Here is a 24045-nt window from a genome sequence, read left to right as displayed (position 1 = left end):
AGTTTGTCTGACTGAGCAAACCCATCAACTGCAGGTAAACAACCATCCTACAGGGCCGTCCCATACAGTGAATTGTCCCTTGTGACTGGCAGTACCTCACCACCATGGAGCTAATGGAAGAGTGGAGGTTTGGTACTTAGGAGGATGTCACATGTCTCTCCACCCAATTAACAGGGGCACCATAGCAGGCTTCACATCACCCCATTGTTTGGTTACATGGTTACCACCTAGCACTGTAAGTGATTTTCTGGGCTACAGGAAACCATTAGGCTTAACACTCAGTGCAGAGCCACGTGGAGTCGAAAGAAAAGTAATAAAAAGTGAAAGGAAGGATGAGAAAAACAGGAAGAGTGGGGGGGGGGGAAGACACAGAAAAGAATGATAAAGGCAAAGGAAGTAGTAGGCAACACTAAAGTGAGTGGATGATGGTAACCACCACCTACCACCCTGAATGGACACTAAATGGCCTGAATGGATCATACTGGATCTGAAAAGCCCTGAACTGACCTTAATGGACCAAGGTGATTTAAGTGGAACTGAAATGACAAAAACAGTATTGTACTGATCTTGATTGCTCTGCCTCGATCTAAACATGAATGATATGAATTAAAAGAATGATCTCAAATTGCCTGATCTAACCACTGGACTACTTTTTTTTTTCACTAGTTCTGGCAGAAGTCATCAGCCATTCTGACTGTTGTTTTTCTAATGGTTATACCAGCAAACAGGTATGTTAGCTGATGGTTTGCTAGTTGACAGTTATGTCAGCACCACACAGGCAGACACTGACAAGTGCATTTGCGATATTATCAGTACCTGTACATGACCAAATTTCAAAGACATTATCCACCTATTATAGCCACAAACTTTAAATTTTTATTCATTATGGTAAATACAGTATAGTACAAAATAATAACATCACTTTTATTTTCAGAAATGATGCATAATTCATACATTCAATCAAAATCACTGAAATCCTACAGTACAATGTTCCAATGCAATTATCACCTACTCTGATACTATCTATATTGCATGTGTTTACTGTGTATATCTGTGCAAAAGTTTACAAAAGTTATCTTGTATTACAGAAATCAATGACCTACCATGGCAGTAATATACACAATGGTTTTATTGTGCTTTACTTCACAGTTAGTAATACTCAATAAATATTATTCATCAAGGTAAATGCAATGGAAAATTAGTAATCTTTGATTCTTAAATAAGTTTAAAATACCTGTGGAAAAATTAAGTGCTGCATAGTACAGTATTAGATTTTTTCCCAACATGTCACCTTAAGAGCATTACAGTATTCATGCAATACACAAAGTGTTCCAGTACAGTATTATTTGCATTATGGGAAAAATTTAATTGTCCACAGTATACAGCACAGCTAGATGAACATTATTTTTCTGGGTATAAATTAATGAATTTGACTGTAGTACCCTTTGTATTCTGAAGTTCTTGGTCACAACTGAGCATTAGGTCTGAAAGAAGTTACAAACATCAACTCTTTATAATATCCAGGACAAAAAATTAACTGACATGGTAACCACTTGGAATATACAGTACTGCCAAGCTCTGCAGTTTCCTATTTACCACATTAAAAATTATGTTGCACTGTGCTCTTACACATGTCCAATATCCTTTGCTCTAATTCACACTTGCCTACAGTGCTATGACAAAATTTTAACTCGTGTCATTATCCAACACAATGATTGAGTACCGTGGAACTTTATCCACTACAATAATCCAAAAATCCCAATACTCCGAATTTGTCAAGGCAAAATTTTTTAATTTTTCTGGTCTTTTTTCAATTTTTTCTGGAGTTTATCTAAGGATTTATCTAGCTTGGACTTGCCTTGGACTTGGATCTACCTGCCTGCAACTATTCATCACACTTCTATGCATTTCCAGTGAGTAAAACAATAACCCATATCATTTCAAGTGTTTACTTAATGCTCATGTACATATTTCTAATATTTTCAAAGGTCCCTCCCAATAGACCGAAAAAAACAGTAGTCCGAAAAACCCTCGGTCCCAACTGGTTTCTTGACATGTATATAAATTAACAGTAAAACTACAAACTATTTCATCAGTATTCCTCTACCATTACCACAGCCCTTAGGTGAATTATATGATCATAAAACATACACCTTTACTCACATAGTATTTCAGTTCCATTAATGAAGTATCTGTGCGGACACATGGTATTGCAGGAATGAATGGTACTCTGCAATATCCCTTTGTGAATAATCCTGTATCCAAATACTCAGCTTCCTGAACTAATAAATTAAAGTACTGAAAATAAAGGATAAACATACTGCTGTCTCCCCTTCAGCAGAGTACCATAGCAAAGTGGTGAACTAAACAGCTTTAAATTAACTCTACTGTATACAGTACCAGCAAATTATGCATTTGTCTGATATGTATATGGACAAGAAAGACTTTACACGATACAGTACTAACAGCCCTTAAGAACATTCTTACATGATTAAGACAGTGTGATTTTTCTTATGTGTGCATTATGGTGCCACTTCATTATCATCATCATCACCATCATCTAGAGATGAAACAAGAAAAGGAAAATGCAGAGAAATAAGTGAATCATCAAGAGTGAGCCCAGTGAATGGGTCATAAATCCATTCACTTATTATTCAAGCCATCTAAATTCTTGGCTTCACCCCCCAAACAAAAGCCTTCCATACTGAGTGCTTTGTTTGATTATATCACTCACACATTTGTAATACAGAACTACTGTAAACAATCAACTGCCAAGTTAAGAAGTGCAATCGTTGTCATATGCATCCATCCATTTCCGTCCATTATCAATTCGCCGGGAATCGAACCCGGGACTCTCAGGTGAGAGCCAATAATCTTTTTCTTTGCTTCTTTTCCTCCTTCCACCCTTAAATATAATCACATTCATCTTCTTCATCACCCTAGTTATTTCTGCATAAGAGTATAGCAACTGCTACTTGCCTAAGATACATGAATAAAGTGAATACCAGAAAATGCAACAAAGACTGATATCTCTTGAAAAATATACTACGTCAATGCATACTCACTATTTATTAAACAGAAACATAAAAATGTATGACAGACAGCATTGTCCATCATCCGCTCACTGATGTAGTGCTACCTTTTGGTGACTGCTTCAGGTGACAAACCAAATGGTTTCCTGTTACCCAAGGAAATCATTTACATCACTAGCTGGTAACTATCTATCTATCTATTGCCAGATGCCTTAATCCTATATGGGGTGGTCACAAACAAATCGCCTCCACGTCACCCTGTCCCCCGCCATTTCACTGCCCTGCTACCAATTCACACCCCTCTCTCTCATATACCTCTCCACTCCATCCCTCCATCTCATCCTTGGCCTCCCCCTCCCTCTCTCCCCCTCCACCTACTCACACTCTCCTTGTCAGTCTCTCACTCTCCATCCTCTCCACATGGCCAAACCACCTCAGTCTGTTTCTCCTAACACATCGACATCCACACCACAACGCTCCTTCGCATCCTCACTTGTCAGTCTGTCTCTCCATGTGACTCCACAGGCTCCTCTCAAATAGCTCATTTTCACTTGTCTCACTCTTGACTTGTGTCCCTCCAACAACGTCCAAGCTTCACTTCCATAAGTTAGAGTTGGTATCACACTACTGTTTGGTAATAACTTTTTCACTTCCATGCTCACTTCCTTGTTTCTTATCACTGCCTTCAAGGAATCAGCAACCTTTCTTCCTTGTTGTACCCTTTCAAGCACTTTACCCTCCACACTTCCATCCTTACTCATCACACTACCCAAGTACAGTACTTAAATGTACTTGCATTTTCTATTTCATCATCCAACTTCACTGTACATTCACTGACTTCACCTCTCTCGAAGCCCATAACTTTACTCTTCCCTACATTCACCTTTAGATTCCGTTTCTTACACACTCTCCCAACCTCATCCACCAAACCTTGCAGCTCCCCTTCGTCTTCACTTAACAACACAGTATCATCTGCAAACAACAGTACAGGGAGTTTCCAAACAATGCGCTCTCTCAATAGGGCCACTCCAACATCCACTGCCCTACCTTGTATCTCTTTATAACCCCATCCATATATAGATTAAACAAACATGGAGACATGACACATCCCTGTTTCAACCCAACCTTCATATAAAAAAACTCACTCATTTCACTATCCATACGCACTGCAGCCTTAGCACCCTCAAACATACTCTTCACAGCATTCAACAACTTCCCATCTACTCCATATATTCTTAATACTTTCCACAATCCTTGTCTATCCACCCGGTCATATGCATTCTCCAAATCCATGAAGGCCACATACAACTTCTTTCCCTTCTCTAGAAACTTTTCCATTAAAGATCTAAGAATGAATATCTGATCTACACAACCTCTTCCATGTAATAAATAAACGGATACCCTTTTAACCCACTCCCTTCCTCCTCTGATGGATTTTATATTTTATTCTTGCTACTACCAAATGATTTATGCAACTTCAGAAAGACCTTCATTTGTGAAAGTGTTAATGATACATCCCACCCACTCAGTCTGAAAAGCCCATCCTGAGGATGATACAATTGTGTGGAGATACTAAGAAAAAAATAAATAAAAAGGCCACTAGACTGAAGAAGTTAATGTGGAAAGAGTTTGGATGATGATGATGATGATGATGATATGAAGTTTTGTGAGTCATCATGTTTTCAAATCTAGCTCCCAGAGAAGTGTACATATTTGTAGAAGGAAAAAACAAAGTTTCTTATTTTCTTTTACATTATTTTTTGGGGGCAAGGATCAATGGTGGTAGGTGGACACTGGTGGTAGGTGGGGACGCTCACTATCCACTCACACGATGTAGTGCTGCTCTCGGGTGTCTGTCCTTTCCTCTCTTCCTTCCATCCTCTTCTGTCTTTCTTTCCTTGTCCTTCTGCCTGCGGGTAACTTTACACTCTTATTCTGTCTTTCTTTCCTTCATTCTTTCCACTTCCTTTTGCCAGTGGGTGACTCTACACTAAGTGACAAGCCAAATGGTTTCCTGTACACCAGAAAACCATTTACTATGCTGGGTGGTAACCATATAGCCAAATTTTGCCATCTGGTGGTTCAGTGGATAATTACAGCGCTCCAGTCGGATTGAGCCAGTGAAGGTTTATATCCAAGGGGTGGTTGGGGTTTATTGCTCACATAATGTCACTTAGGGATCAGGAGGCTGGTCACTCTCATCTTAAATGTCAGGACCAACTTGCCTAGCCCCAGGCTCCTACACTCCTCATAGAGCAATGTAAGATTGGATGATGAATGATGATGAATGAATGATGAATGGCATTAAAAAAAAAAAAAAAAAAAAAAAAAAAGTTATCATCTATAGTCTGAGTTACAGAAAACTCAACGGTGCAAAAACTTAACTGCATTTTCCAGGGTTTTTAAAACTCATTTACCTAGTTTTTTCACACAGCTCCTCTCATAATCTGACAATCCCCCACATCCACTCCACCTCTTGCTACTTCATACACAGCACAGGTAGCTAAAGGTAATAATTCTGAATCTTACTTGATATCAGATTTACAGCACTATCCTTCACTAAAACAAGTGCCTAATACGAGTACAGTATCGTAATTTCAAAATGAATACTGCACATTATTCCATGACAGAAGCACCCTCAAGAGCAGTAAATAATATCCCCTACCACCACAGACATAGCCAAGGGCCAATGAACAATCCATTAACCCAAGGTTAAATTCAGAATGATATCATGGAGGAGTCTGTACAAGTAGATCAAAGATAATATAGGTCCATGGTTTTTGTCTGCTGGGAAGATAACAATAACTGTTTTTGTATGTACATTGACTGTCGAATCCATCTGCCTTTAAAATGTTACTAAGTCTGAATCATCCAATGCTCATTAGTTTTGAAACTGTCATAATCAACAATTTACTGTAACATGCCACAGTGGCTGAGAGGTCAGAGTCGCTGACAGTGAACCTACCAGCACATTAGCATTACGGTTCGAATCCTGGTGCAGGCAGTTGGCATCAGTTGACTCGGGTGTCCATCCACCCTTTATGGGTTGTTAAGCAAAATGAGTACCTTGGATAACACCTAGGGGAGGTAACCGTGGTAACCTGGCTGATGCAGTGGCCTTGTATCCCAGGATATAGGGAGAAAAATCCACCAGAGACTCAAAGGCCTAAGTTACAGAGATAAGCACCGCAACTAAGTGCATCATGGTATCTACCCCCACCTTTTCCTTTACCTTTTGCCTTAGTTCCGCAATAAAACATGTGTAAGGATCAATTAGTATATGTTGTTAAGCAACTGAGTACTCATACCTCCACAACTACTGTATTGTGTAGGAGCTTCAGTGATGCAACCATATACAGTCATAACTCGCTATGTGATGAGGTTATGTCGTGAAAACCTACTGCATACTGATTTAGCATACAGTAATCGATGTTGATTTAACATGGGTTCAGCGGGGATATATTGGGGGCCAAATGCCACATAACTTAAAATCTCAAAAAACCTTACCCTTTTAGGCTTGTCCTCAACACCTTTAGCAGCACTATGCTTTCCATTAGGGGTGGGATCTTTGCCAGACATAACTTCCAAGTCACAGGTTTCAGTACCACATTTCACACAAAAGAGTTATCACTCCACTTAATGTTGCATACTGCACTATTTGTTGTGCACTTGCAGTATTATCTGGTGATGGTGTTTCATTAGGCTTGTACACATAAAACAGAATGAATGGGAGATGACCACACCTCTACAGACAAATGTCAGGCAGGTGTGCAGAAGGGAAGAGGATGTACAAAACAGATTATGTTTTTATGATTTTTAACTGACTTTGCTATGTGTACGAGAAAGAAATTATATGTTCTGTTTGTGGATTACAGCAAAGCATACAACAGGGTATCCAGGGAAAAGCTAATACAGTAAGTATTTAAGATCACTGGGATGTGGCAGAAGAATGCTTTGTGCCATTAAATCTATGTATAAGTGTACACAGAATGTTCTGAAGTCAGCAATAATTTCTGCTACTAAAGAGGTGTGATAGGGTGCCCTGACCAACTGCTTACTGTTTGTAATACAGTATACTGTACAATACTTAGACAAGATGGAGATGATGTTATATGAAACTATTCAGGCTGATGGCTTTTTAGGCAACTTACACTGTTTACTGTTAATGGACAACGTCATTCTTGTCAATTAAACACTGGGCAGACATTTTGGCTCAAACATCTGACTGTTGGTTTGTCAGGAGGCACTGCGTATGCACAGGATTGCTGTACGTGGGCACCACAATTATCGGATGTGAATTTCAACCCAAAATCAGATACAACTTCATCATTTCATTCATTTATTGCATACCAAACTGTGTGTCAGTCACGACTGTACAAGCCTGGTGAGAAAAAATAAACGAATGAAATGTCATGGTAAAGACATCTTTTATTACCATGTATGCAAATCTAACTTTTGTCACTAAATTATACCAATCAGGCTATCATCTGTGGGTTGTTGCTGTAGTGTAACCCAGTCTGTCTGGCCAAGCAGATCCATCAACTGCATGTAGGCAACTGCCCCTGTAGGGCAGGGTGAATTAAATGAACAACTAATCAACAACAATATGGTACACAAATAAATAAAACTTAACAACAGAACCTCTACCTCCTAAACTCAATATAAATACTGTAATAACAAATGTTAAACTCAGCATCGTGAGAAAATTATCAAAGAGTCTACTTTTCTTTTTAAAAAAATCATACACTATGGGGAAAAAATAATAATAAATAAAAGTACAGAAGCATTTAATATCTAAACTTAGGAGACTATGTACTTGTGTCTGGTAATGATACAATTACATATACAACATGGCAGCTTACTCAGAACTGATTTTTTTTTCTTTTTTCTGATAGCTACTAGTATGATGAGTTTGTAAATACAGTCATACCCTAAGATGCAAGCCCATGTGTTAGCCTGGCACACTCTGTATCAGGACACAGCACACCTGAACATTAGGCAATTTGCCCCATTAAATAAAACTAATATGTTCACCACATGTTGAGCCAGACCTCCACTTGCCCACTAAAAACCATAAATGAAACAAACCTGACTACTGATATGCTATGTAGATATACCCTACTTATGAAGGTAAAACAAATATAAGACACTGACCATAAAGGTTCATCCATCTATCATCCAATCCTACGTTGCCCCATGAGGAGCATAGGAGCGTGGGGCTATGCAAGTTGGTCCTGACATTTAAAATGAAAGTGACCAGCCTCACTCATCCCTGAGTGGTATTATGTAAGCAATAAACCCCAACCACCCCTTGGATAGAAACCTACACAGGCTCAATCCGACTGGAGCGCCTTAATTACCCACTAAACCACCAGGCACCATAATTTGGCTATATGGTTGCCATCCAGTGCAGTAAATGGTTTCCTGGTGTACAGGAAACCATTTGGTTTGTCACTCAGTGTAGAGTCACCCATAGGCAGAAGAAAGAGGAGAGAATGAAGGAAAAAAAGACAGAACAGGGAGTGTAAGGTCACCCGTAGGCAGAAGGAAGAGGAGAAAATGATGGAGAGAAAGACAGAAGAGGAAGGAAGGAAGAAAGGAAAGGGCAGGCACCCAAGAGCAGCACTACATCGAGTGAAAGGATGGTGAGCGCCTTCACCAACCACTAATAACAAAAACTAAACCGTAGTAGTTGCTAATATCACTGTCAATATTATAGCTACCATCACCACCAATTCAATAGCTACCATTATTATGGCAGGCACTTAATTTGTTTCTATTTTTTCACTGTATATGAACTCACATTTCTTGCATGGAAACTGTAATTCTGATAGAAAGAAAACATTGCTAAATCTGAGAAAATACAATAAGGTAGGTTTCAAAGCCACAGAAAAAGAAAAAAAAGAAAAGAAAAAAAGGGCGCTGTGCATTCCTCACTAATTATCTGACTCCATGGGCTTGATGTTTATGCTGTCAGACAGTCTTACACTCTCTTCCTCCCCTCCCACAATGACCCTTACGATACCACGGAATAAGCATTATTTTTGTTACTTCTGCTTCACTGCTCTGGGCCCTGATACTACCCATATCCCTCCTCTAAAGTATGCTCTCTTATTTATTTATTTTTTTTCTCCCTGTCTTCTCAACCTCTCCTTTCCTGCTCTCTTCCATCATCTATTTCCCGATTTCATTTCCTCTTCCTCCTCCTCCTACTTCTCTATATTTCTTCTTTCTCTTTTCTATCTTATTCTTCTCTCCTTTTGTTCTCCTGTCACTTCTCTTCCCCTCTCTTTTCTAATTTCTTTTATCCTTTCCTCCACCTCTTCTCTCTCTCTCTCTCTCTCTCTCTCTTAAATTAATCTCTCGTAGGTGTTATAACTGGTACTTTTGCTGTTTACATTCGTAAACAACTTATCGCAGCAACTGGAGAAATAAGACAAGAATAGGTCAAGCGATGAAGATCGCTAAATTTTCTCACAATCCACATACGAGGAGACAACTGTGTAACTGGAAAATGGTCATGATTCAATCGACCACACATCTTGAAGAAGCATACTCTCTATCTCCAAAACGTGTATCTTGTTGGATGAATGTAGTCTAAGCTTTTGGTTTAACCCCTTCACTCTGGTCATATTTTAAAAATTATATTCTTGCCATCTCCAAACAACTATACTGTATTCACATCGACTGACTTTTTTAAATGGTGAGGTCAGATACATCCTTCACTACAAGAGACCTTACAAAAGCTGAATAAAATAATTAAGTGATGGCCTGACTGAAGGGGTTTGCACTTTGATATGTCATATATATGCCAGAAAAAATACACTATCAAAGTTAGACATAAATGGAGGCAACCAGGGATGATAGTAAGTGCTCACTATGTGTCCGAGATGCTTCCCAAAATTTCACAACATTTTCATACAACCTGCACTGTATATCACCATCACCATCATCATCATTCCAATCTCTTCCTACCTGAGGATGAACTGAGGCCCAGTACATAAATGGGGAAATCTGGTCAATCAGCTTAACAGGTAGGAATGGAGCTTTAATAAGTGCCCTTTTTGTACCATTACTGACTATGGACTTAATTCAACTGAAGTATAAACAATCTCTTTCTAATGTGCAGTGGGTTGAAATGGAAAAAGGGACATAAAAAAGAAAATATAACAAGGACTTGTTGTACTTGTTAATTTCAATATCAAGCAGCACTAGCCAGTGACTAAACACTGAGGTCAGGAACTGAAGCAGAAAACTATATAGTGCTGCTGTATTTCTTGAGCTTCAGCTATAACTGATGAATAACTTCACCTGAAGAGTTCCAGGATTTTCTGAACAATGCTGCTCTCTGATGAGTTTTCCTGTTATCTAGGTTCATAAACGAGTTACTTCTCCTGCATAGCAACATTGTCAGTTGCTTCTCCACTTAAGCACTTCTGGGGAAATGGAAAAACTGCATGTAAGGATAAATGCTTTAGCTAAACTCGACATATGAAGAAAATTCAATAATTAAAGCTTACAAGAACTTACACTTAAGTGACTTTCAACCCCTGTTCGCCCTAAACATACCGTTATATGGTATACCATACAAACATTATCTCACATACATAAAACACATTCTGAGAAACCTAGCAACATTATTTAAAACAAGGCTGATAAACAGGATATAAATGTGTCTTTTGTGAAATCATTAAGATGGCAGAACTGGAGGGCTTGGATAGTTGATGGGATTCAGACTTTCTAAGGCAAGCTGGAACTCACAGGATGGGATGAGAGTCTTTCACAGTGCCTGTGTGCTGACCAGGTAGCATGCCCCGGCCAATTTTGAATGTATGGAATCACAATCAGTGAGTAATTTACACTTAAGTGGAAAAAATGAATAAACTGAATGTAATTTTATGCATTCCACATCTGTATAAACAAAGCTCTAACTGTATGGAGAGTTAATAAGTACTATGTGACCTGTACCTTGAAAGGAAACCCCCATGTTAACTTCATATTCCAGGCAAATGATGACAGCTTGTGCATTTGCATATACATTTACATACAGTAAACTAAGTTCTTCTCCAATCTGACATTCTTAGAAATGAATTTGATTATATGAAGGGGAATATGAAGTAACTGCCATTCCCACCTCTCCCCCTTTTTTTTTTGCTACTGCCTCAATCCTAGAAGTGAGGCCTTTCCTCACTTGCAATTATCATCCAGGCGTAATGGGGGCTGGGATAATTTCCCACACTGTAAAGGGTAAGGCACTTCCCTGCTGGTAACTGCCATTACAGAATATTACTAATTTTTTCACTCCCCTTCTCATCAAGAGAGCTTGGGTATGCACATGATGATGCTGCGCATAAGTTAGGACCCGACTATGCTGCAATGTCATGACTAAGTTGACTACACATCAACTCAGTCACCAAATACAGTTCTGTTTTCACCACATTTCTTATTGCAAACAACTTTACCATTCATGATTACAAAAATTTGGGCCTAATATTGTCCAATGTACTGCAATGAATGCCTATGTAAACTGTTGGTGTCATAAAACAACACACATTGTCTTTGCCTGGTTGGTGTAAAGTGCCTGGGTTCTACCATAACCCCACACACATCACAACTACAGTATACACATTTCTCCACTAGTAAATCCCATCACAGAAAATCATTTTTTTTTTTTTTTTACTTCACTTTTCATCAAATAAGGCTGGTTACACACAAGAAGATACCGTAATAAAGTCTGGGCCTGAATAAGATACAATGTACAGTAATATATGATGTTGACTACACTCAAATGGAGTGACATCACCCTTGGATGTCACATGGCCCCACATTAAAGCTTTTCTTGACCAAGTTTCTGACATAAGGCTAGAATTACACTAGTGTCTTGTTTACCCAGTAGTAATCATTCCAGGTGCAAGCTCCCTGAAACCAGGTTGTCCTCAAGAACTCTGCTTCTGTGCTTACACCCTGCCTAGGTAAACTCTTTCATCTTTGTCTATCAATTTGTACCTTTCCTTCTTGCTGGAAGTCTGCTCTCATTCAGCTGGTCCCAAAGAAGGGTGATCATTCTCAACCCTCTAACTATCGATCAACTGCTTTAACATCCAGTGTCTCACAGGTTTTTGAGTCCATCCTTAACAGAAAAATATTAAAGCATCTTTCCTACCACAATCTTCTTTCTGACTGTCAGTATGGGTCCCATCAGGGACACTCCACTGGCGATCTTCTCACCTACCTTTCAGACTCCTGGTCATCCTCTTTTCAGGACTTTGGCGAAAGCTTTGCCATTGCACTTGACATCTCAAAGGCTTTCGATCGAGTCTGGCATAAATCTTTAATTTCCAAACTGCCCTCTTACGGTTTCTATCCCTCTATCTGTGCCTTCATCTCTAGCTTTCTTTCTGGTCGTTCCATAGCCACTGTTGTAGACGGCCATCGTTCTTCTCCTAGATCTATGAACAGTGGTGTTCCTCAGGGCTCTGTCGTATCACCAACTCTCTTCCTTTTATTCATCAATGACCTAAGCTGTACATCTAACCCTATCCACTCATACACTGATGACTCCACCCTTCACCTTTCCATTCGGTTCCCGCAACGTCCATCGCAGCAGTTACTTCAGCAAACAAGGGATGAGGCTATGGCACACCTAATGTCTGACTTGGCTCGTATCTCTGACTGGGGTAAAAAATAACCTGGTTGTTTTTAATGCATCAAAAACTCAGTTTTTACATCTATCAACCCGAAAAAATCTTCCACAGGTATACCCACTAATGTTTAATAATATTCAGCTTAATCCTGCATCATCCTTGAACATGCTTGGGATTTCATTTACTCGAGACTTATCTTGGAAAGATCATATTACATCTCTTGTAAAATCTGCTTCCAAGAGATTAGGTGTGCTAAGCCGACTCCATTCTTCTTTACCCCTGCACAATTGTTGACTCTATACAGGGGTTTTATCCGCCTCTGTGTGGAGTACAACTCTCAGGTATGGGAAGGCTCCCCACATACAGCTCTTCTCAATAGGGTGAAGTCTAAGGCTTTTCGTCTCATTAACTCTCCTCCTCTTACTGACTCCCTTCAACCTCTGTCTCTTCGCCGCACTGTTGCATCTTTATCTCTTTTCTATCGCTACTTCAATGATCACTGCTCCTCTGAACTCTCTGCATGCATTCCTCCACCTCTACGACGGACGCGTAGCACCCGTCTAGCAGCAAACTCTCATCCCTTTTCTGTACAACTCTCTAATGCAAAAGTTAACCGTTACTCCCAGTCCTTCATTTATGCAACAGGTCAACTCTGGAACTGTCTCCCTTTGTCTGTATTTCCAGCTTCCTATGATCTCCAGTCTTTCAAACATAGTGTGTCCAGGCATCTCGGAATGATTGGATCTTGAATTTGGCTCTCTCTTGTATTTTGTTTTTCTCTTGGAAGGGACAATTTTGCGGGCTTGCGGCCTTAAGTTCCTTCTTCCACACACATAAAAAAAAAAAACATGTGATGAGGTTATGGCACACCTAATGTCTGACTTGGCTTGTATCTCTGACTGGGGTAAGAGTAATCTTGTTGTTTTTAATGCATCAAAGACTCAATTTTTACACCTATCAACCTGACAAAATCTTCCCCAGGAGTACCCAATAATCTTTAATAATATCCAGCCCAATCCTGCACCATCCTTAAACATATTTGGCGTTTCATTCTCTCGGGATTTATCTTGGAGAGATCATATTACATCTCTTGTAAAACCTACTTCCAAGAGATTATGTGTGCTAAGTTGACTCTGTACCTTCTTTACCCGTGCACAGTTGTTTATTTTACACATGGGTTTTATTCTCATGTAGAGTACAACTCTCATGTGTGGGGAGGCTCCCCACATACAGCTCTTCTCAATAGGGTGAAGTCATAGGCTTTTTGTCTCATTAACTCTCCCCGTCTTACTGGCTCCCTTCAATCTGTCTCTTCGTCGCACTGTTGCATCTCTATCTCTTTTCTGTTGCCACTTCAACAGAGATGGTCACTGCTCCTCTGAACTGTCTGCTTGCATCCCTCCACCTCTACGATGGGCGCATAGCACCCGTCTAACAACAAACTCTCATCCCTTTTCTGTCCAACTCTCTAATGCAAGAGTCCTTCATTTATGCAACAGGTAGGCTCTGGAACTGTCTCCCTCTATCTGTGTTTCCTACTTCCTATGATCTCCAGTCCTTCAAACACAGTGTACAGGCATCTCAAAATGAACGGATCTTGAATTTGGCTCTTTTTTGTATTGTTTTAGTTTTTTTTCTAGGAAGGAATGGTTTGAGGGCTCCTAGCCTTTGGTTTCTTCATCCTTGCATTTAAAAAAAAAAAAAAAAAAAAAAAAAAAAAAAAAAAAAAAAAAGTACAGACCTTATCATATTACACTGTGCCTCATGCCCTGAATGGATGACAGAGATGCTTCTCTTCCGTTTTCTCTGTTGAGTCTGGCCCAGTTCCCTGTACCTACGATCATCCACTAACACTCAAGGTCACGTTTACAAATGGCTTTGTTTACCTTTCCTGGCCATTGTACAGAAGCTGCCTAGCATGGACCAACCAGCCTATAGTAGTTACTGTATTCTTTGTTCTAATATTCTAAAGTATGATTCCCCCCTAAACTTGTGATAATCCAAGAGGTGGTTGGGGTTTATTGCTCACATAATGCCACTCAGGGATGAGTGTGGCTGGTCACTCTCAACTTAAATGTCAGGACCAACTGCCTAGCCCTGGGCTCTTATGCTCCTCATGGGGCAACATAGGATTGGATGATGGATGGATGGATATCTTTCACCATCAAAGACATTCGACAACAGATCACTGACGAGAGAGAGAGATAGAGAGAGAGATCAGAAACTGTATATTGCATTTTACTTTGATCAGTGGAGCACTGAGAAGCTTTGATGGCACCATGTAAATAGTTAACTCAGGAAAGTACTCCAGGATAGGCCACCCATATAAAGCTCTCAAGTACATTAGTCTCTTAATTATCCATCATCATAATATCTGGCCCAACATCATATCTGTTGCTTTTTTCTTGACTCTAATAAAACAATATCCGGTGAAATCAGGCAATATCCATCTCAGAAACAAGACGCAGTGGGTGGTGATGTGTATCATCCGGCTCACACACAGGACCCAATCGGCATGTGGGCAGACCCTGCAACACACCAACCAATCACAATGTGTTGTGGGAGCCTACTGTCACTATCTCATTTTCTCCTGTGGATGCCATATAGTGAGGACGTATCTGTGCGTTGTGCATTTGTGACCAATGCAGTCGTTACCCCACAGTGGTGTGACTTCCCTTGTGGCCCCTCAGCGCTCTGACTACTGTATAGTGAGGATGCGTCTGTGCATATCTACCCTCCACTGATGCCAGCACTAGGTGAGTACAGTATGATTATTACACAGGTCTACACAATCAAACTTTTTTCTCTCATCAGGTATAAAATATAACATATCTAAACCTATTTTTGACAACGATCACAAATATGCAGTTCATTTTAGCGTAGTATGTCACAATTTTATGAAAACTACCTTTTATCATTTGGCTGAATTTTATCGCTGGACACATAGCTTACTTATAAAAACAAAGTTTTTCTTAATATATTTGAGGTTTCGAAGTCTTTTGAGGTATGTCGATTCCTCATATAATTTCATTGTCTCCAAATAGTCCACATATACATCGTATTTTCATCCAAATTGAAATGGCAAAACAGGAAACTCTCCTGCAAGACATAATATTATAACAGAGAGTGAGTTTCAGTGCACTGTTGCAAAGGTCAAACTACTCAAAATCATCGAGCTTTAGACTTCCCTCGATGCTAAGTTCCAGGCTTGTCCCTGTACAGCATCCAGCAGTAATCCGCGAGCATACTTTCATTCCAGAAGCCTTGATAGCAATGCTCCATTGCACTGATATCTTGATGGAAGCATTCTCCCTGTTCGTCAGAGATGGCTCCCAGGTTCTGCTCGAAAACTTCAAGGTGCGAATGGAGAAAATGAACTTTCAGCGACATCTGACACCCCATAGCAGCAAATGAATTGAGAAGTCCCTCAACACCATCTTCATAATCCAGTGACCACTTGTGTCCCAGGAAATTTTCACATATCCACTTGAATGAGGTCCAGGCAGCCAGTTCCACATCAGCCAGATTGGTGCTGAAGTTGTGGTCTCTCAGAAGTTCCTTTATCTGTGGAATGGTGAATATTTGTTCTTTCAGCTAGCTTCAGTGATGCCTGGGACTTTGCTTGCAACATATCCGAATACTTCAGTGTTTCTTCTTCCCAGTGTCTTCACGAACTACTTCATTAAGCCAAGCTTTATATGAAGCAGAGGAAGATGAATGGAATGAATGAAAGAAAATGAGACATGGCGGCGCAACAGCAGAGGTCATATGCCGCCAAACATAAAATTAAAAGAATGTAAAAATTTATAAAAAATGATAAAAGGCCGAGACAAACAATGCATAAAACAAATTAACAATATAAAAGAATAAAACAAACCAAAGTTAAAAAACATGGTGGAAAGATATGGGTTAAAATTAGAACACTATCATTAAAATACAAACTAAATTATCGAAAACCCCTACAGCTTGTGAAGAAGGCCAGAACTCAACACAAAAGAGAAGGTGCCTCCCCCCATAGTACAAGCCTCTTCCCCAAGAACAAAAGAAAGAAGGTATGATCCATCGGCAGCTCAGCACCCAGATAAGTATTGCCGTCGAAGGTCCCAAAGACTGGGGCATTTGACAAGGAGATGCCGCACAGTCAAAGGAACCAGACAGTCATCGCAATAGGGAGGGGGCGCCCTCTCCATTAAAAAACCACGAGTCAGCCTAGTATGGCCAGAGGCTCATTCGCAAAGTTCGAAGTTCCTGGCTTGTATGTTTGTCTATGTGGCCATGTCGACTACACATAGTGCTTGGAAGTTGCACGGCTATCCCAGAGGCATAAGAAACAGCAGTGTTTTATGAAGCCTGATTGCAGTCCCATCTGCAAACCGATCTCATGTCTCCACACAACTTCCATTTGTATTCTTCACATTTTATGGCATCTAAAAGGGCCGTAATGCTTTCACAGCACTCTTTCATGTGCACTGAATGTCCTAAAGGCACAGAAGGTTTCATGTTCCCATTGTGCAGCAATATCGTCTTCAAGCTCTTCTTTGATGAATCAGTGAATAAACGCCATTGAGAAGGATCATGCTCCTGTGAAAGGCAGCAGAACAATCCATCAGTGTTGCTGCAAAAACATAGTGGTCCATCAACACAAAAATAAAGAAAAAAGATCTTCATTTCATTTCCTGAAGTAAGATACTCGAACATCTTTCTTGAGAAGACATTTTTCTTTCAAATGAGAAGCCAAAAGTTCAGCCTTGTTCTTCAGTAGTCCCAAATCTCGAACTAAGTCATTCAATTCTCCTTGAGAGAACTGTTCAAGTGTGTCTTCACTGTCGGCTAAAACCTCTGCATCCTCAGCCGCTTCCTCTGACTCAGTTGCTGAGCTACATATTCGTTCTCTTCGTCGCTACTGGTGATACCATCTTCTGGTGGTAATGGAATGGGAAGATCTTCATCACTGTGCGGCACTGGTCTTTCAGTGGATTCGAAACTGGGGTATGCAATCCTGTGCTTGTTCTTAACAGAAAACCCGGATATGTTGACCCTGCAGAAGTAACAATTAGTAGCATGATCTTTCGGCTCCCTCCATATCCCAGGAACGGCAAATGGCATTGCCCTCTTATTCAGCCAACCTCTTAGTCCATTCGAACAAGCTGTACAAATTACATGCGGTGCCCATTTTCTGTCTTCATCTGCAAGAGCACAGCCGTAGGACAGATGACAGACCTTCTTGATATCGTTTGTGATGTTGCGTCGCTGTCCCCTGGGGGTGAACGAACCACAGACGTAGCAGACACAATCGGGGCTATTTTTGCATTGCCTTGACATATCAACTGATTCAATACACAACAACAGTTGCAAAAAAGCATAAGCAGTGTTAAGAACAGGAATATACAGTATGTGAATACTGTTACATACGGTACAGTTTCAACATGAAGGTTCACCAATCATCATAAAAACTAGATGTGGTAGGAAAAAACGGATGGGATTTTCGGAATCAGCACCTAAAACTGTATCAACAGCACCAAAAAACTTTCATGATGATTTTTTACTGTTGACCGGTGTTATGATTATATTATATACCGTATTAATGTACTACATGTACTGTATCTATACTGTATTGCATTTTATTACTTTTAATCTTTTACTCATGGGTAATTTGTGGCAGGTGGTGGTGACCATCATCCACTCACTCACTGTAGTGGTGCCTGCTTCATCCTCTACCTTTATCATTGTTTTTCTTTGTGTCCACCCTCCTCTCTTCCTATTTCTCCCAGCTTTCCTGTCACTTTTTATTACTCTTCTTCTTCAGGTGGCTTTACACTGAGAGGCAAGCCTTGGTTTTCTGTAAGCCAGGAAACCATTTACAACGCTGGATGGTAACCATATAACCAACCAACACGTGCTCCCTATGTGTCAACGAGTGGATTGGCAGAGGGTTAGTGCCCTCCCCAAAAAACCACTAACTCAAAGACAAATAGCCACCCCTTATGGGACTATGGCGTCTAGCTATGGATAGACAGATAGATAGACTCATGGATAATATCACTGGAAAGTTTTTAGGACAGAGGGTCGAGATGGATAGCTTAGGACAGTGACACATTATCCAGCTCAACAGTGAATGGATAGCCGATTGGGGGTACCAATGCAATATCCAGTGTTTCGCATTAAACTCTCAATTATCCATCATCACAATATCCAACCCAACGCAATATTACTGTACTCTATCATAACTTTATTGTATTTTATGCTTAACTTTCATCTTTTACTCATGGGAAAGTTATTAGGATAGAGGTTTGAGATGGATGGTAATGCCATATCTGGCTTGATGCTGAACACTGAGCCAATGGGGGATACTATGAAATATCCAGCATTTTGCTTTAACCAGTGTAGGGCTTGGTTGAATTACACCAGATAACTGAAAGTTTACTGTATTTGGAGTGGGGGTTGGCTACATTATGCTGGATAATTGAGAGATTCCTGTACTGAAAAATGACAAACCATATGCTTATATTTGTCTGTTAAAGACTGCCCAGTGTATTAATTCCTGATGTCCTTAGTTTGAGTGGTCTGGTTTCCAGGACTTGTGGCCACCAACCTTCAGACTAGTGAACATCCCAATTTTCAGTATTTCATCACAGTGCATGAAATATACATTTGTTTAAGCATTCACACATAGCAATAATAATATTATTAAGTACTCTAGAATGGGACTACCATATCACGGATTCAAATGCTGAAAAACAACAAACCATATACTTATGCTTCTCTGCTGAGATTGCCCAGCATACCACTTCCTGATGTTTTTGGGTCTGTGACTGCCGACCAGTAGATGAGTGACAACACTTGGTTAAACTCAACAGAGAAGGAGAAGAAGCATATCGCCTTCCAATGTGAACAACGTACAGTAAACCTGCGTTTTATACGTGCTGGGTTTGTTTTTTTTTAAATAACATGGTCACAAATGGAATAAATCCACTTAAACTTAACAATTTATTTGAAATAATGCATGGCAGAGGATTTAAAGTAAGGTGTGTGGACGCCTGTGCATGTATATTAACGCGTGTGTAGCCTACTATGTGGCTGTAGTGAGCGTGTTACTATTTTCTCTCGAAAAGATTAGTTGGCAACTCAGTGTGTTTGCACGTGTGTTTAGGTGCATATTTGTGTGAGTGGATGAATATTCTTTCATGCAGCTGTTTGGAGTAAGCTATAGGTCTAGTGTATAGTAAACATATGATATGGAAGCCTAATATACGTACATACTTGCAGCAGTTGGAGAACGTGTCCCTTTCATTTTCCTTTATTACTTGTGAGATCATTTTCACTTTTTTGTTTTCATTTTTGAAGGCTCCAACAAACTTGCATGCGTCAGCCTTGGTCACCTAATGGCGGCTCTCCATGCTGCCCGATCTCCGGCAGCTTCCTTATTTCATCCCTTTACCCTGAGGTCACACTCAATGACTTCGTCACAGGTCTTTTTTGGTCAACCTCTCGCTACCCTAACCCCAACATTAACACTTCTCACTTTCTATACCAAGTTATCATCCCCCATCCTCTCCACATGACCAAACCATCTCAAGCTACCTATCCTCATTATTTTGTTTAAACTGCACGAAAATTATTTTAAGCGACCTCTTCAGGAATGCATCTCTCGCGTAAATCAAGAGGTTACTGTACCTGATTTCCTTAGTTTCACAGGCAGGAATCTAAGGGTTCCTGCCCGAGTCTGCTGAGCTTTACCTTGGCAGGATGCACTTGACACACAATCCTTGGCAAAATTACTTGTTTCCCAGGACAACCCAATTCCAGGCACTAATGCAATAGTCCCTTATGAGTTATATTTTACCTGCAGTGCTATAAAAAAAAAATGTGCTTCATTTTAACTTGTAACTTGAGGTTCCACTGTACAGAAGAAGGACTGGCATTTACTCTAACTTGTATGGCATGGTGGTGGTACAGTGTAAAAGTTACACCACAAGGTACTGTACAGTATAACCCATCATGAATGCAAATACCATATATGTAAGGGAGATTGTATGGTCCAGCAAAGACTGAAGAAGACTGACAGTGGGAATGTCTCCTGAATATACTGATTACTGTGGTTACTAAGGCCCTATGATTAGCCAAAGGGGCAATGCAAATCTAGTAAAAGGGCAAAAGTCAGAAGTGGTTGGAAATAATATAACACTACTGCCCCAATGAACAATGGTTCACCTGTGAGAAATGCAATGCTCTATGGTAGTGAAACACGGGTAGCATTATGTGTATATGTTCACGAATTTCAACATATAAAAGTTAGGACTGTGAGATGGATGTGTATTGTCACAGTGAGGGACAGGATAACAAGTGCAGAATTAAGAGGATGTTTGGGTATTAAAGCTTTTAGGAGAGATGGCTGGCTCTCACTGATTCCCACCATGAGAGTGAAATTTGGTTACAAGCTTGGTAACTCACTGGAAAAAAATCTCAGCACTAGAAGAAAACACAGCACTTGATGAAGAGAGTCAAAACCCAAGATCTGAATCTCAGCTACAAATCTTGTAACACAATATTTTTTTGTTCCAAGTTTCTAACAGCTGCTGGGGAATTATTAGCCAGTCTGGGTATATAGCTAGTTTCTTTCCATAGAAAACACTGCCTGTAGTATGACCAGCCCCAGATTTGGGTTCCTTAATAGGAGGAAAAGAATCATTCAGTTTTATCTGATTTTGGTATTAACCCCCTTAAGACATACAGTAACCTTTAATATTTTATCCATGCTATCTCCAGATACTTTGATACAATTTAAAACTGGCTTTTTCTCATTTACGGGCTAAATACATTATCCACCTGTCTCTAATAATGACAAGTTTTAACAAATTCATTCATGCTATCATCAGATTATTTAATTCACCTAAGGAGTGGCTTCTTGTTGTCTAAGGGTTAAGAGTGTTAGTGATGTGATGAGTAAGGGTAGGCTAAGATGGTCTGGTTTGTGGGCACAATGTGTGAGAGAAACTATTTGAAGTGCCACGTGGACCTACATGTGAATGGGTGACCCCAGCAGACAGAACAGGCAAAACGTACAAGGAGTTTCTAAGAGGGAACTTAGTACTTACAACAAGACAAGACAGGAAAACCGCAGGTATCATGCAGTTCACATAACAGCCATTAAAAACACAAAACTGACTCATGCAGGCACAGTACTAGCCTTTCAAAATGAATGTAACAGCAGGGTATCACATATTACTGTACTCAGGGTTGAAGAGGCCTCAATAAAGGACCTTGGCCTTAAGATCTTTCTAAAAGGACAACCTATCCTTAATATATGACATCATGGTTTTAATAAAAGCCTTGACCTCAGCAAAATGATTACCTGTAAACCAGGAAATCGTCTACAATGCTGGATGGTAACCTTAAAACCAACCAACACATGTTCCCTACATGAAAACAAGTGAGTTAGCAGAGGGTTAGTGCCCCTCTCCAGCAAACCACTAACTATACTGTAAATACAAACAAGAAGCCTTGGCCCAGGACTGACCAACAGGTGACGGCTAAGGACCGACCAAAGGACATGGTACGGATTGCGACAAGCAATGTATGGGGTGCAAATGATAAGGTGAAAAAGAGAGATTGTCCAGGTGCTTGAGGGTACAAAAGTGGACATATGAGGAATAAATTGAGACTAAATGGCGAGATGTGTGTGAGGAAGTGGAAGTATGGATGGAGTATGTGCGTGAGAGTAGATGACAATAACAGGGCAAAAGAAGGAGTACAAATTGTTTTGTGCATGTGATGGACGGAGAATATAAGAAAGTATGAATCAATTGGCTCAAGGATTGTGTGGGTAAGAGTGAAAGTAGGACTATAAATGTGGGCAATTATGTGTGCATATGTGCCAACACAAGATAGTGCAAGTAGAGTAAAAGAAGAGTCCTGGGCAAATGTGGAAGCATGCATGGACAAGTCTGAAAGGAATGAGAGTGTTTTTGACTGGAGATATGAGTGGAAAAGTAGGGAATGTGAAAGTGGATGTAGTTGATGAGTGGGGTGTGCCTGCAAAAGTGGATGCGAATGGCTGTTCTCAAGTGGACATTTGAGCAGGGAGGGGGTTAATGAAAGCCTAAACCCTCTTCAGGCAAAAAACGATCCACAGGTATACAAGCCAAGTGATGAGATGGGTGCGTGGTGAAATGAATGAATGGAGGGCGATGTGTGTGTGGATGACAGAATGAGAAGGTGTGTAATGGATGCAAGTGCACACAGAGGTTGCGGGAATGGACTTTCTGGCCACCACTTGGTGGTGTTGAAAGTCAAGGTTCAAATACAATGAAGGAATGGATGGTAGGATGGACAGGAACAAATAGTCCACAGAAGGAGGATAGCAAGGTTGCAAGAGGATGGAAAAAAGGCAGAATATGAAAGAGAAGTGGAGGACCAATAGGGTAAATATGATCTGGAGCAGATGAAAGAGGTGGAAGATGTGTGCAAGACATTCCTAGAAGAAATCTGTGCAGCACGCAAGCTGGTGTGTGGGGTGAAGACAACGAAAGGGTGTGCAAGGAACAGCATGGTAGAATGAAGAGGTGAGACAAGACGTGGCACAAAACAAGAAAGCATAAAGTGAGTGGATGGGACGCAGAGGCATGGAGGAAGTTGAACGATGGAAGAGAGAATTAGATGTTGAATGGGAGAGGTGAAAAGATTAGTAAGAGGGAGTAAGAAGAGAGTGGATGAGAAATTTGGAAGGAATTTGAATGTAAGGTGGAGGGAATGTAAGAAAATGTTCTGGAAAGAGGTAATGAGGGTTAGACAGGGTGATGAAAAGATAGCCAAAGAGTGAAAGATAAAAATGGTAGACTGCTAATGGAGAAGGGAGAAAATGTAAGCAAATGGAGAGAACACTTTAAGGAACTGTTAAACATGGAGAATGAAAAGTAATGCGAGTGCGGAATGTCTGGGAGGATGAGGAGGGAGGTGAGAAAAAGAGGAAGAAATCAGTAGGATGGAAGTAGTGGAAGCAAAGAAGACAGTAAAAATAAGGAAAGTCCCAGGAATGGACAGAATGTGTGATGAAATGCTGAACCAAGAGGGAGAGATAGTTGCAAATGGATGTGGAAGATGTGCTGATTGGCCTGGGAGGAAGGTAGAGTCCAGGAGGATTGGAAGTCAGGTATAATTATTCCCCTGTACAAAGAAAATGGGGAAAAGGAAGTGTGTGGTAATCACAGGGGCATCTGTAATCTTAGTGTAATAGGAAAAGTAAATGGTAGGCTACTTATTAACAGATTTAGGGAAATAACAGAGGAATTAGTTGGAGAAGAACAGGGAGGTTTTAGGATGGGAAGAGGTTGTGTAAATCGGATTTTCATTCTTAGGTCATTAGTGGAAAA

General features: G+C 40.3%; 1 protein-coding gene across 1 annotated transcript in view; it reads right to left on the bottom strand.

Moving 5' to 3' along the window:
* Window positions 1-853: 853 nt before the first annotated feature.
* Window positions 854-24045, bottom strand: part of LOC145402005 (uncharacterized) — a 40834-nt gene continuing 17642 nt past the window's right edge. The window contains exon 3 of the mRNA XM_080274106.1: window positions 854-1484. The gene's annotated coding sequence lies outside the window, so the exon portion shown is untranslated. The remainder of the gene's footprint in view (window positions 1485-24045) is intronic.

This window comes from Coenobita brevimanus, chromosome 6 (genome assembly GCF_032717465.1).
Source record: "Coenobita brevimanus isolate Jiangsu-jjx chromosome 6, ASM3271746v2, whole genome shotgun sequence".
In the NCBI taxonomy this organism is placed as follows: Eukaryota; Metazoa; Arthropoda; class Malacostraca; order Decapoda; family Coenobitidae; genus Coenobita; species Coenobita brevimanus.
The sequence above is the reverse complement of the archived record's forward strand: the minus strand, read 5'-3'. Positions and strand labels throughout refer to the sequence as shown.